At 40.4% G+C, this 16,218-nt stretch overlaps 1 long non-coding RNA gene across 1 annotated transcript in view; it reads left to right on the forward strand.

Moving 5' to 3' along the window:
- LOC125483213 overlaps nucleotides 1–15,787 on the forward strand; it is a 62,437-nt gene extending 46,650 nt beyond the window's left edge. The window contains exon 4 of the long non-coding RNA XR_007262176.1: nucleotides 15,486–15,787. This is a non-coding gene — a long non-coding RNA (uncharacterized LOC125483213). The remainder of the gene's footprint in view (nucleotides 1–15,485) is intronic.
- Nucleotides 15,788–16,218: the final 431 nt, after the last annotated feature.

Consider the following 16,218-nt stretch of genomic DNA (forward strand, 5'->3'; position numbering starts at 1 on the left):
GGAGGCCTTGTTCATCATCCAAGAATATTTTCTGTCTTTTTGATGCACTATCAAGCTGGTATTATACGATAGCTTCCACTTAACACTGTTTTGCAGATGCCTGAATAATATTAGCAGTGTATTGTGTTTAGACCATTGGATATCTAATTAGGTTAGTTAATCTGATCAGTAATACTGTTTGCCTTTTATTGATCCTCAACAATTTATCGTTAAACAATCTTTAGCTGCAGTTATCCCAGTCAGGAAAAAAAAACGGAGTGCCTCTGTTGGAAAATATATTTGAAAATATGTTGGAGATAGCAAGAACTGCAGCTGCTGGAGTCAGAGACACATTGTGGAGCTGGAGGAACACAACAGGTCAGGCAGCATCAGAGGTGTAGGAAAGTCGACATTTTGGGTCAGGACCCTTCTTCAGAATTGTTTTGAAGAAAGGTCCCAACCCGAAACGTCGACTTTTGAAAATATGTTTATGTCGTTAGTTGATTGATGTTAAGATGAATTTTAGGAAAGGGCTTCAAAGGGTCTTGGTGCTCACTCTCGGATTATGGAGAGAATTTTTTTTTTGTAAAAATGTTCTTTCATAGGGTATGCCTTTGCTGGCAAGGACAGCATTTGTTACCCATTCCAATGACACTTGAACTGAGGGTAGTTAAGAGTCAACCACATGAAGAGACATACAAAGACAAGATTGAGTAAGTATGGCAGATTTCCTTCCTCAAAGGGGACAAGATGGGCTTTTACAACAATCAACAAGTAATTGTTTTGTGGCCATTATTAATGAGACTAGCTTCTAATTCCAGACGTTAGTAGTTAAGCAGCTGCTACACTAGGATTTGAACCCTTGTTACTAGAGCTTTAGACTGGGCTTCCAGATTACTCATCCAGTGACATTATTATTTTTGATATTATATCCTATCTGATGACCCAGTGGCTGATTACTATCCGATTGTGCCTGTTTTAAGATGTGGTCACATGCCACTGGCTGAGGGCAGGTCGGGGTTTGTCTCTGATATATCCAGGGCCATGCTGGCAACCATTGTGTGTGCACACACATGAAGTAAGGCTCTCAGTGTCTATGAAACTGACTCCTCGAGTGTGTTGAAAGTAAGAACAGCAATAATGATTTAAAATAATGGCCAAAATTGCAGAAAATATTTCCATTAGTTGACATATCCTGACATAGGATTGCGGTTCGATACTGTGCCTTTGAGTAAAGAGAAAAGGAAATGCAGCGGAGCTGCATTTGCAGCTTTCAATTGGGTGAATTAGCTGTGTTTGATTCTTCCGGTGAGACAAATCAGACGTGGATTCAGACTTCGTTAAACAAATATTGCTGAATGTACCAAATTTCATGAGGATTTAAGTTGTCATCCATGGTAAGCTACCCTTGGTGACATCTGTGATTTTGACAGTAAGTTCATCCTCTGTTTTCTGTCTCATCTGAGGCATCAGTCAATCAAGGTGACATTATGTGTAACCTACTGAAGCAAAATAACTGCGAGATTACCTTTGCAATGGTCTGGCAACAATGACTGATAACTACAACAAACCTCTGAAGCTACTGCTGATTTTCTTCAGTCTCAATTATTCTACAAGTATTTTCAATAATTCAAAACCCAAATACACTTTTATTGTCCTTACAGAAATTCGCTGTGACCACAATTATTTATGTATATCCATAGAAAGTAGTAATTACATTTGAAATATAACAACCTATGCCACGACAGTGCAGCATCAACACCCTAACCTAAAGAAAAACAGAGAAATAGAAAATAGAGAACAGAATCTTAGGTCTCCATTCTCCCTCCCAACACATGTGTAACCAATGGTTATCTCTAAAACTGCTAATGGCCTTGCTCTTGAAGCTCTTTCTTGTACCATGCATCAATGTGTATGGAAGGGAATAGAAATGTGACAAATCCTGAGTTTCATGAATCTCCCCAATTGCATGTAGTCACAGACGTGGACACTCAGCCATCCTTGAAGTCCTGCCATTCTTGTGCTTCTGGAAAACTTCAGGTCAAGATGGCTGTGAAAGAAAATTTACAGAATCTTCTGGGGTAAAGAAATGCCTCACTTTCTTGAAGAAATATCTTACAATGGCTTCACTTTATCATGAGGCTTCAAGACAGAGTAGGATCATATGACACTCCTTTGATATGTTGAACAGTGACTCATTAGTAGATTACGCAGTCAGACTAAATGCCATAATACTGTTACAGAGAGATCATTGTTCAGCCCTTAAAATAAACAAGATGATTTCTGTTTCAAATCAGTGCCTTTTTGTGCAGGTGCAATAGAATATAATGGACCAATTTACCAAGTGAGCTGATTTCAGATCTATTTCAATTAATTCTAAACAATTGACCAAATGGTTCTGTTGCATATACACTAAAACTGAAATATGAAGCTTGAATTCCAAGTGCAATATGTGCCCTGTTATTAAGAAAAATAGAATTATATTCCTTGAGGCAGAGTGAGGGTCTCACTTTGCTTTAATTTGAAGCCACTTTGTTCTTTACCTCCACATTTGCATCCCCAATGCTTAATAACAGTACTGAGCAAAATGTAAGGTTTCACACTTAGAATAAACAAAAAGAACAAAGAAAATTACAGCACAGGAACAGGCCCTCTGACCCTCCAAGCCTGCGCCGATCCATATCCTCTATCTAAACCTGTCGCCTATTTTCCAAGGATCTGTATCCTTCTGCTCCCTGCCCATTCATGTCTCTGTCTAGATATATCTTAAATGACACTATTGTGCCCGCTTCTACCACCTCTGCTGGCAACGCGTTCCAGGCACCCACCACCCTCTGCGTAAAGAACTTTCCACGTATATCTCCCTTAAACTTTTCCCCTCTCACCTTGAAATCGTGACCCCTAGTAATTGAGTCCCCCACTCTGGGAAAAAGCTTCTTGCTATCCACCCTGTCTATACCTCTCATGATTTTGTAGACCTCAATCGGGTCCCCCCTCAACCTCCGTCTTTCTAATGTAAATAATCCTAATCTACTCAACCTCTCTTCATAGCTAGCACCCTCCATACCAGGCAACATCCTGGTGAGCCTCCTCTCCACACTCTCCAAAGCATCCACATTCTTTTGGTAATGTAGCGCCCAGATGTGTACACAGTATTCACTGCACTTAGTCTAAATCTTTGGTATAAATCCATCTTAAAAGTACATGAATTGTTCTAGTTGTTTGAGTGATACATCAATGGCACTTCCAGAAGTATGCATGCAACTCAATTGCACTTGTAGACTAAAAAACAAAAGGGAGATCAACAGGTGTGGTGATGTTAAGATCACACAGAAATTATGATGAGGGATTTATTCTTTTAAAGGCCTTGCTCCTGTCTCCAAAATTTCTGATCTCAAAGTAATTGTCAAGCTTTTGTGCCAGTTTTTTCTGTTCTGTTTGCCAGCTTGCCATCTTCTACTCTGCTAGAGGACATCCATATTTCATATTTCAGCTTACATCTAGTCTCCTTCACCTAATATCCTTGTAACTCAAAGACTTGCATTAGGTCTTGGTCCAGAAATATCTTAATTGAAATAATCTCATTCTTATTTACAAACTCCTCCATGGGGTCATCCTTTTCTTATCTTTGCAACTTCCTATAACCTCACAACCCTCCAAGATAACTGTGTTCTGCCAAATCATACTGCTTACGCATCCTTTGTTGTCATCACTTTACCACTGGTGGCTAGGATTTCAGCTTCCAAATCCCTTGAGGCTCTGGAATAACTTCTAAATCTCTCCACCTTTCTATCCCTTTACTTCTCTTACCTCCTTTACCAGGCTTCTGAACATGTACTTTTCTCATCAAGCTTTTGCTCATCTGTCCGAATATCTCCAAATGTGGCTTGTAGTCAAACTGTGTTTGACACTTCAGTAAAGCGCATTTGAAAAGTTTCTCTTTGTTTAAAAACTCAGTGTTGATGTATGCTCCAGTTTATATCTGTGCATGATATATGTAATTTTTTTGCACCAAGATAATTATTCTGTTCATGAATGCTTGAATCAAAGTGTTTTGAGAGAAAATCTGCAGTTTTTGTGTAATTTTCTTCTCAAGCCTGCAGTGTAAACCAATCATTGATGTACATCATGACATGGAACTTTGCTCCAAAGCTTGTAACAGAATGTGTTTTATGATTTTAAGAACAGCATATTATGGTCACTACTCCATGTGCTTGACCCAGCAACACTGAAGCAGCTATGGTATATTTCTAAGTCAGGATGGTGTGAGGCATGGAGGGAACTTATGGTGACGGTGTTCCCATGTATCTTCTGTCTTTATCCTTCTAGTTGGATGTGTTTATAGGTTTAGAGGGTGCTGTCTAAGGAGGCTTGGTGAATTTCTGCAGTGCAATTTGTAGATGTTGATGCACACTGCTGCTACTGAGTGTCGAGTTTGGAAGGAGTAATTGCTTGTGGGTGTAATGTCAATCAAGCGGGCTGTTTTGTCTTGGATCGTTCCAAGCTTATTAAGTATCTTTGGACTTGCCCTTATCCAAGAAAGTGGGCAGCATTCCATCACTTCCATCATTTCCATTCCATCACATTTCCATCATTTTCTGAAGAAGGGTCTAGGCCCGAAACGTCAGCTTTCCTGCTCCTCTGATGCTGCTTGGCCTGCTGTGTTCATCCAGCTCTACACCTTGTTATCTCAGCATTCCATCACATTCCTGACCTTTAAAAGGTGGATAAAAAGGCTGAAGCCTTTACCTCCAACAACTAGAAATAACCTGGTCACTGACACCCTGCCAGGACCACTCAGCTCCTAAACTCATTATAGCTTTATTCCAGCCAAAGACAAAATAGCTGAATTCCAGAGGTGATGTGACAGTGACTGCCCTTGAAATCAAAACTGAATTTGAATGCATGTGGCATTAAGAAGCCCAAACAAAATTGGAGTCAATGGGAATGAGGCGGAAAATATTCCACTGATTTGAATCATGCCTGGAATGAATAATAGATTTTGTTTTTGGATGTCAGTCAGCTCCACTCCAGAACATTTCTGTAGGAGTTCCTCAGGGTATTTTCCTAGGCCCAACACTCATCAGCTGCTTCAATAGTGAACTTCCTTCCATTATTAGGTCAGAGGTGGGGATGTTCCCTGACTACTACACAATATTTACGACTTCTCAAATACCGAATCAGTACATGAGCCAGATGTACTTCTGTTTCTTTATACAATATGTTTATTATTTTTTTAAAAAGAAATCCTGGTTTTTCTTATAACATGATGGATAAAATTGACATTCAATAAATATAATATTACTCTTTCAAGGCCAGTAACGTCTTGGCAGTAATTATAAAGTTAGCACATGCTAAAACCCAATTACATCTAAATCAACAACAATTTCAAGGATACTTACAGCTAGGCTGTGGATATAAAAAGTGAAAGTCCTCATCAGTTCAATGATGTCTAATTGCAGTCAATGAACAACACATGCTTAGGGCTTTTGTTGAGCAGTGTTAGTATCCCTACCTCTGAGCCAAAAGATTCTGGTGTAAGTTCTACTTGCTCCAGAGGTATGTCATAATAACTCTGAACAGATTGATTAGAAAATATCTGAACAGCACACCCTGGAGTGAAGCATAACATCTCTAATTGACAATTCTTAATTTCCTTGTTTTGGTACAGGAGAACCGGGTTTGAATTAGTGGGACATTGGCACCAACAGTGGGGAAAAAAGGGAACTATTCTGATGGGATGGGCTCGACCTGAATCACACTGAGACCAGAATACTGGCAAATTCATAACTAGGACTGTAGATAGGGCTTTTAACTAAATACTGAGGGGAAGTGAGATGTACTGGATTCAGTTGCATGGAAAATTATGGAACAAGTTGGGGGACTGGGAATCAGCAGAGGTTATTAATGTTTCCAGAACAGGTAATAGGACAGAGCGCATGAAAAGACTCCATAATCTACCTTTAGACACAGCTGATAAGGGGGAAAATATGAGAAGAGGTCAAATAACAGGATTGAGGGTGTTGTATGTAAATGCGTGCGGTATACAAAACAAGGTAAATGAGCTTGTAGCACAGATTGAAATTGGCAGGTATGATGTTGTACATATCACAGAGATATGTAAGGGATCAGGGCTGGGAACTAAATATCTAAGGATACACATCCTATTGAAAGGACAAGCAGATGGGCAGAGGTGGTGAGGTTGCCTTGTGAATAAGAAATGGATTTGAAGCGATAGCAAGAAGTGATATAGAGTCAGATGGTGTAGAATGAATGTGGGCAGAGTTGATGAACTGCAAAGGATAAAAGATCCTGATGGGAATTGTGCAAAGACTTCCTTGCAGTAGTCAGGATGTGGCAGCAAATAAATCAGGCACAGAAAAGGCATGTAAGAAAGGAACTTTTGCAATAATCATTGCTGACTTCAATATGCAGGTGGTCCTGGGAAAATCAGATGGGCATTAGATTCCAAGATAAGGAATTTATAGAATGTCTGAGAATATTTTTTTGGAGCAGCTTGCCTTAGAGCCCACTAGAGAACAGGTAATTCTAGATTTGGCAATGTATAATGGGGCACACTTGATTAGGGAGCTTAAGGTGAAGGAACACTTAGGAGACAGTGACGACAATATCATAATATTCACCCTGCAGTTTGAGGGATGAAGGTGAAATCATGTGCAATGGCATTACGATTGAGTAAAGGTAACTACAAAGACACAAGGAAGGAGCTGGCCAGAGTTGATTGGATGGCACTCCAGCAGGGAAGACAGTGGAGCAGCAATGGCAGGGGATTCTGGGGGTAATTTGGGAGGGATAGCAGAAATTCATCCCAAGGAAGAACAAACATACTGAGGGGAGGAGGAGGCAAACATGGCTGACAAGGGAAGTCAGGAACTGCGTAAAAGCAAAAGAAAAAAACATACGATGTGAAGATTAGTGAGAAGCCAGACAATTAGGAAGGCTTTAAAATCTATCAGAGGACAACTACAAAATCAATAATGTGGAAGAAGATGAAATATAAGGGCAAACTGGATAGTAATATAAAAGATTGCACAAGTTTTTTTAGATATATAAAAGGTAAGACAGTGGCAAGAATAGACATTGGGCCACTGGAGAAGTAGAAATGGGGAACAAAGAAACCATGGAGGAACTGAATAGGAACTTTGCTTCTGTCTTCATGGTTGAAGATTGCATACCAGAACTTCAAAAGAGTCAGGGGCAAAAGTGAGTGCATTAGACATCACTAAGGCATTGGGAAAGCTGAAAGGTCTGAAGGTAAATAAATCACCCAGACTATATGGTCTACGTCTCAGAGTTTTGAAGGAGAGAGGTAAGAAGGTTGTGGAGGTATTGGTGATTTTCCAAGAATCACTGGAGTCAGGGAGAGTCCAAGAAGACTGGAAAATGGCTAATGTATCACCTCTGTTTAAGAAGGGAGGGAGGCAGAAGATGGGAATGATAGACTGGTTAGTCTAACCTCAGCATTAATAATATTTTAGAGTCCATTGTAAAGAATGAGATTGTTGAGTACTTTGATATGCAAGGTAAAATAGGACTGAGTCAGCCAGCTTCATCAAAGGTAGGTCATACATGACAAATCTGTTCGAATTCTTCAAGAATGTAATGAGCAAGTTAAACAAAGGAGAGCCAGTAGGTGTGATCTATTTGGATTTCTAGGGCCTTTGACAAGGTGACACACAGGACGCTGCTAAATAATATGAGCGTATATGATGTTACGGCCGAGGTGCTAGCATGGATAAAGGATTGTCAGACTGGCAGAAGGCAGAGAGTAGGGATAAAGGGATCTTCTTTCAGGATGGCATCCAAATAAGCCATGTAGAGTTTCACAGGGGTCACAGTTTGGACTACAACTATTCACGTTATATATTAATGATCTGGATAAAGGAACTGAGGGCTATGTTTGCAGATGATGCATAGATAGGTGCAGGAATGGATAATGATGAGGAAGTGGGGAGGCTGCAAAAGGACTTGGTTGGTCTAGGAGATTGGGCAAAGAAGTGGCAGTTGTAATACAATGTGGAAAGTGTGAGGTTTTGCACTTTGGGAGAAGAATAGAGGCGAGGACTATTTTCTAAACAGGAAGAACTTTAGAAACTTGAAGCATAAAGGGACTTGGGAATCCCCATTCAGGGTTCTCTTCCAGTTCACCTGCAGGTTTAGTTGGCATTTAGGAAAGGAAATGTAATGCTAGCATTCATTGTAAGAGGGCTAGAATACAGAGCAGAGGTGTACTGCTGAGGACTGGTCAGATCGCATTTAGAATATTGTGATAGATTTTGGGTTCTATATCTAAGGAAGAATGTGTTGGTGTTGGAGGGTTCCAGAGGAGGTTTACAAGAATGGTCTCAGGAATGAAGGGCTTGTTATCAATGGAGCTATTGAGAAATCTGTGTCAGTACTTAATAGAGTTGAGAAGGATGAGGGTGGATCTCATTCAAACTTACAAAATACTGAGAGGCCAGAATGCGTAGATGTGGAGAAGATGAATTGACTGGTAGGACAGATTAGGATCTAAGGAGATAACCTCAGAGTGAAGGGATAAACCTTTAGAACTGAGATGAAGAGGAATATCTTCAGCCAGAGAATAGTGACTTTGTGGAAACCAAATCATTGAGTGTATTTAGGATATAGATAGATAAACAGACAGACAGACAGACAGATAGACAGATTGATAGAGATAGTAAGGGGTCAAGAAAAAGCAGGATAACGGGGTTGAGAAACATATCAGCCATGATTGAATGGTGAAGTAGAATCAATGGGCCAAATGGCCTAATTCTGCTCCTATATTTTATACATAAGGTCTCTCTGTTTATAAGTGGGGTTGGTTAGCTCAGTTGGCTGGGCACCTGGTATGCAAGGCATAGTAATGCTAACAGAGTGGGTTCAACTCCTGCGCCAGCTGACTTACCATGAAGGACTATCCTTCTCAACCTTTCCCCTTGCCTGAGATGTAGTGACTCTCAGGTTAAGTCACCATCAATCATTTCTGTCTAATGAGAGACCAGTTGTATGATCCATTAGGACAATCGTGACTTTTACTCAAACTGCAGATGTTATTTTCAGCTTCAGAGAAACAATGACAGTAAATGCTGGCAGTTTAATCATCATTACTATCACAAACTTCAGGCAGTTGTGCCCAATATTGCCTCATTTAATTGTTGCTTTTTCTTCATTAATTTCAGTTGCAGAAAACAATTCAATGAAAACAAACTAATCAAAGGACAAATTAATAGAAATCTAGAGCCTTATCCTTTAGCTGGTGCAACAGCACAGTGAAAAAGTCATTTTGAAGCTGTTTTATTTAAAGGGGTTTAACACTGCTGAAGACACTGACCATAAAAAGCCAAATTCAAAGAACAATATATTGTACCAACAGAATACTGTCCAAAGCCTACTGTAAAGAATTCTTGAAGCTATTTCACAGGAAGCAGTTAACACAGGACAAGAAAAGCATTATTTTTTTGGATGGAACATATTTCTCTCAGCTGATTGCAGTCAGCATCTTTTGCATCTTAAGATGTTCCGAGATTGTGATTTTATCTTTTTTGTCACTTTTCTTGCCTGAAGACAGAAAAGTAGATAACTCTGCTGATCGGGTGAGAAAGATACATAAGTAATACAATTTTGGAGGAAGTGAAAGTTGTGCTATGTAACATGAAAAAGAAATTAATCTTTTGGTCATGGTTTTTCTTGTTTGTCTTGTTGTCTGTGCTTTGGACACTTCGACCAGTTTATGTATTAAAAAAAACGCTTCAGCCACGCATTTTTTGATGAGGTGGTCAAAGGATCAAAGAAATTGCTTTGCAGTTCAATTTGATTTTATTAACAAAATATTCCTTATCTAAAACACCTTGTGTGCATTTCCCAAGTTCCCACAATATTTGCTCTCTATCCAGCTCTATCCATTTGAGAAGGGATGCTACCCACAATGATCCCTGCATTTGAGCTGGACTGTTGGAATCTCCTTCCTCTCCAACGTTTGGCTGGCCATCTTCCCCAAACGTGGGTCTCGCAGGTCAAGATGGATCTTCTCCTGGGTTTTCTTGGATTGCAACGTTATCTTCCGTCACGGGCCTTACTGCAATTTTTCGCTGAGCAGGCAGATTCCAGAATAGGGTTTTTATTTGTCATCACCCTGGACTTTCCTGAATTAGCTGTGGCCTTTGGCCAATGTAGTTATGAGCAGAGTTCAAAGCATGCAGTGGGATTGCACCAACACCCTTCACTGTTGCCGTACCAAGGAAGTGTAAAGTGCACGTGCTCGGGCATCAGCTAGAAGTTAAGGTTCCAGGAAGTCTGATCAATACTTCACAGTCCTCGATTAGTTGTAATTGATCCCCCCGAATCTTTATGATCTCTTTGTTCTTCATTACCACTGTCCTCTGTAGCCGATAGCTACTGGTTGCTGTTTAATTTAGTTCAGCCAATTTTCTGTCAGGTCCAATTTCTTCAGCGGTGGTTCAAATTAGAATGTCAAATTTTGGGCCCATGATCACTTGTCCACAATCTGCAGGGGAAGCCCCAACTTGTCAAGCTCCCAGGTGAAGAAGGACCTGATCAGGTGTACCCCAGAACTCTATGGGAAGCTAGGTAGTGATTGCTGGTCTCCTTGCTGAGATAGTTGTATCATCAATTACCACAGGTGAGGTGCCAGAAGACTGGAGATTGGCTAGTGTGGTGCCACTATTGAGGAAAGGTGGTCAGGAAAATCCAGGCAACTATAGACCGGTGAGCGACATCAGCGGTGGGTAAGTTGTTGAAGGGAATCCTGAGGGACAGAATTTGCATGTATTTGGAAAGGGAAGGATTGATTAGGAATAGTCAACATGGCTTTGTGCATGGGAAATCATGTCTTACTAACTTGATTGAGTTTTTTGAAAATGTAACAAAGAGAATTGACGAGGGCAGAGTAGTGGACATGATCTACATGGACTTCAGTAAGGCATTTGATAAGGTTCCTCATGGTAGACTGGTTAGCAATGTTAGATCACATGGAATATAGCCATTTGGTTATAGAACTAACTAGAAGGTAGAAAGATAGAAGGTGCTGGTAGAGGATTGCTTTTTAGACTGGAGGCCTGTGACCAGCAGTGTGCCATAAGTACTGTTGCTGGAGGGTCCACTGCTTTTTGTCATTTGTATGAATGATTTGGATGTGAACATGAGAGGTATGGTTCATAAGTTTGCAGATGATGCCAAAATTGGAGGTGTAGTGGATAGCAAAGAAGGTTACTTCAGAGTACAATAGGATCATGATCAGATGGCCCAATGGGCCAAAGAGTGGCAAATCGAGTTTAATTTAGATAAATATGAGGTGCTATATTTTGGAAAGGCAAATCAGTACAGGACTTATGCACTTAACAGTAAGATCTTTCAGAGCACTGTTGAACAAAGAGAGATTGGAGTGCAAGTTCATAGTTCCTTGAAAGTGGATTTGTAGGTTAATAGGATAGTGAAGGATAGATATTTGGCAGGCTTACCTTTATTGGTCAGTCCATTGAATATAGGAGTTAAGAGGTCATGTTGTGGCTGTTTAGGACTTTGATTAGACCACTTTTGGAATACTGCATGCAATTCTGGTCTCCCTGCTACAAGATGGATGTTGTGAAACTTGAAATGGTTCAGAAAAGATTTGCAAGGATGTTGCCAGAGTTGGAGGGGTTAAGCTATAGGGAGATGCTGAATAGCTTGGGGCTATTTTCCGTGAGTGTTGGAGAATGAGGTTTATAAAATTATGAGAAGCATGGATAGAGTAAATAGACAAGGTATTTTCCCTGCAGTGGGAGTCCAAAGCTAGACGGAATAGGTTTAAGGTGAGAGGGGAATGAATAAAAGGGACCTAAGGGACAAAACCTTTTCACGCAGTGGGTGGTGCATGTATGGAATGAGCTGCCAGATGAAGTGGTGGAGGCTGGTACAAGTACAACATTTAAAAGGCATCTGAATGGGTATATGAATAGGAAGGATTTAGAGGGATATGGTCCAAATGGGATTAGATTTACTTAGGAAATCTGGTCAGCATGGACAAGTTGGACCAAACGGTCTGTTTCCATGCTGTACAGCTCTATGACTCTATGTCTCTTGCAAAGACTAATCTTTCTTCTACTATCATGTTTACAATCTGAGTTAATTCACTGGAGATCACATTTTGGTCAGCAGTGCATTTACCTTTTTGAAGTCCTTCTCTTGAAGCTTCTTTGACACCCATCAGACATTCCATTCCAAGGTATCATGCAAAGCTAAAGATACTCTGGTACTCTCGACTCATGCCTTTCATCCAGATAATCCACCTTACCCTCATACATATACCAATGTGGACAGCCTCTCAACACTTCCACATAAGCCACCTATTCACCTGGGCCAGGCACATCTCCCAAACACATTATGTTACATTCAGTGCCACTCTGCCACCTCCCAACCCCCACCCCGCCTTGCTCAACAAGGTGCATAACAGAGAGAGGGTGCAGAGAAGAGCCAACGGAGATCAGGGATGCCTCCTATTCACTTGGCATACTTCCCACTTTGTGCCTTACCCCTCACCGATCTGGCACTCTAATCTCTGGCATTCTGCTTCCTATCCAGTTGGCAACCTACTGAGCTACCTGGCACCAAGGTCACTCTGATCATCAGTACTTTCCATGGAACTACCATTTATCATGTGATCCCCTACCTTGTCATTCCTCTCAAAATGCATCATGTCACAGTTTCTTGACTAAACTCCAACTGCCATAGTTCTATTGGCCAGTCTGTCTATATAGGCTTGTAGTCTCAGGCTTTCCTTCTCATCATTCACCACATGGCAATTTTTGTGTTAGGACTAAGCTTACTGATCATACCCTCTTACATTCATCTATAGATCATTAATGCACAGCACAAATAGCAAGGTACCCAGCACCAAACCCTCTGGTACACTACTGAACACAGGCTCCCATTGACGAAGACAACCTTCAACCATTATACTCTGCTTCCTGCCTCTAAATCAATTTTCGATCCCGTTTGCTAACCTACTCTGGATCTCTTGGGCTCTGACCTTCTTTATCAATCTCCTAGATGATACCTTATCAAAAGCCTTACTGAGGTCCATGTAGTCTTCATTACCTGCATTACCCACATCTACACGTTTAATTATCTCATCAAAAAAGGTCAATTAAGTTTGTTAGACAATAATCTGCCCTTTTCAAAGGCAAGCTGACTATCCTTGATTAACCCTTGATGATTAATATGAATTGAGAGGAAAGAGATATTAACAGTTTTAGCAGGCTTAAAATTGGATGAATAACCAAGTGCAGAAAGATGTATCCTAGGCTGCTATGAGAGGCAGGAGAAGAAATTGCAGGGGCAAAAACAGAAATTGCTGGAAAAACTCAGCAGGTCTGGCAGCATCTGTGAGGAGAACGCAGAATTAATGTTTTGAGTACAGTGACTGTCCATCAGCTCTCAAGCAATTTTAGATTTGGTTCAGACGTCCAGCATCTACAGTTCTTTGTTTCATATAAGAGATCGCAGATTTTTTTTCCAATGACACCCTACCACAGATTTAGTACTCACTGTCCTGCAGTTTCCTGATTTATCCTTACCACCATTCCTGAATAATGGTACCACCTTTACTGTCTTCAATCTGCTATCCCTCCTACGGCCAGCGAGGATTTGCAAATTAATGTCAGAGTCCCTGCGATCTCATTTATTCAAGTGAAAGACAGGGAGACTATTAGCTAGAGCAACTCTGAGGAATACAGAAAAAGGTAGTATCTTTGTAGAACTTTAGCTACATGGGCATCTCATTATCCAAATTCCAATCTTGATTCAAATGAACTTCGGAAACAGATGTCCATTCTAGGTAATAGGCTAATATTATTTGTGTCTTCTTCACACAGTAAAGGATAATTTAGTCTGGCACTGTTTTGCCATTTTCCTCATAATTGTCTGTCACCTCTTGGTCTCTAAATTTCTTCTGATTCTACAGCCTGTCTGGAATGTTTTGTTAATACTAACTGTTGTTTATACAGATTCCTGCTGACACTAACCTCTAGGCAGTACAATGTTCATCTTTTATAAGGTTCATATTGAGATGTCTGCTCTTTGCTTTTTCCATATTTAATGCTTACAATTTAATTCACTCTAATAGATCTCTAAAATTAGGCAGAGCACTACTCCTCTTTTTAGGATTTTCTACATGCTGGCTTTAAAAGCTGTTCTGGATAAATTTTAAGAATTCTGCATTCCTGTTAGCCTTTATCACATTGTCTGGTCCAATTAATATGTGGGAAGATGAAATTCCCCATTATTACAGTTTTATTATTTTTACAGTCATCTGAAATTTGCCTATCTATCTGCCTTTCCAGCTGTCCTTAACTGTTTGGGGGTATACGTTACGCTGCCAAAAATCTGATTGCCCCCTTTTTTTTGCATTCTACCCATTTGGTCTCAATTGTGGAACCTTCTAAGACACAATCCCTCCAATGGCAGGAATTGACTCCTTGATCAATATTGTGACACCACCTCCTCCTTTACAATTCCCTTGTCTCTCCTGAAGATTCTATACCCTGAAATATTGAGCTGCCAATCCTGTTCTCTCCTCAATCATATCTCTGTGATACCAATGATAATACATTGCCATACATTAATCAATGTCCCGAAACACATCTGTCTTACTCAGAGGACTCCTTGCATTAAAAGAAATTCTGCCCAGTCTTGCCATGATCCTTTGTGCTGTAAATTGCCTATGTTCACTCTGACTTCCATTCTGTTTTTTATTTTGATTTTGATTTTGATTTTGCTTTTGATGGTGATTTTTCTGCTACATTTATCTATGCATTAGCCCCTAATACATGTCCACTAAGTCCTTCCAACCTCAGGCAAACCACTTTAAAACCCTATCAATAGCACAAACACCCTAACAAGGTTGTTGGCCCCCTTCTTGATTCAAGTGCAATCCATCAGACTTGTAAAGACCCCACATTCCCTAGAAAAGGACCCCGTGATCCAGGAATCTGAAGCTGCCCAAATGAACATTCATGTGCTCCATCCGCCTGTTCCCAAACTTATCAGCACTTGTGTCTTCTGGATGGTGGACAAACATTAGGGAGACACAAAACGAGTTATTTGCTGCAAAATTCCCAGCTTTTCACCTGCCCTATAGCCACAGCATTTGTGTAGCTGATCCATTTCAGTTTCTGGCGAATGGCAACCCTAGGAGAGGGGTTGAGGAATGCAATTCTGGTTATGCCATTGGATATCAATGGGTGATAGTTATTAGAGATGGTTAATGCCTAGCAGTTGTGTTGGTGAGAATTTTACTTGTCAGTTATCAGGCCAAGCCTGGATATTGCTCAGCTCTTGATCTAAGATGGCAGTGGAGTAGCAGCGCAATCTATTACTTCCACTTTTACTTCTCTTTTTACTGTTTTTTTTCCTCCTTCTGCTTTTTAAAAATGTTTCCAGTCATTATAGTTATTATCAATATTCATCTTACCGTTTTTTAATAGCTTTAGCGGAAGAGTTCTCCCAGCTCAACAATGAGATGGCTTCCAGTGGAGTGGCAGTCTTGGCCCGGCATGGTGGTCTTCTTCAGCAGACGCTTTTGGCCCAGTATTCCAGCAGCCCGCATGGCAGTCTCATCTCGGTATGGCATTCTCATCAAGGAATAGTGGTCTCATCCTGGCTGTGTGTTCCAGGTATTCCATCATTCCTTAATTGGTTTTCCGCGAGCACTGGAGCCACTTACTGAACTGTGATGAACTTTGTCTTAATTTTACTCTGTTATTATTATTTATGACATCTGTCATTAATGTAGGCACCATGATAGGGTGACTTATAAAACTTTTTACTGTATGGTTCATGTAAAAATATATTTGACAATAAATTTCTTTCTATTCTATTCTATACTTGGATTTGGGCTGCTTCAGTAGCTTAATGATACTGAACATTGTGCAGACATCAGTGACCATCCCGACTTCTGACTTTATGATGGAGGAAAGGTCATTGATGAAGCAGCTGAAGATGGTTCGTCCTAGGAACTCCTGCAGAGCTATCCTAGAGTTGAAATGACTGACTTTCAACAAACAACCATTTTCTTTTATGCCAGGTATGCTTCCAACCAGCAGAGATATTTCCCCCGATTCCCATTTACTCCAGATTTGCTTGGATTACTTGATGTCATACTTCATCACATACAGCCTTGATATCAAGGCCAGTCACTCTCACCTTACCTCTGGAATT

Source organism: Rhincodon typus, chromosome 5 (assembly GCF_021869965.1).
Source record: "Rhincodon typus isolate 14 chromosome 5, sRhiTyp1.1, whole genome shotgun sequence".
NCBI lineage: Eukaryota > Metazoa > Chordata > Chondrichthyes > Orectolobiformes > Rhincodontidae > Rhincodon > Rhincodon typus.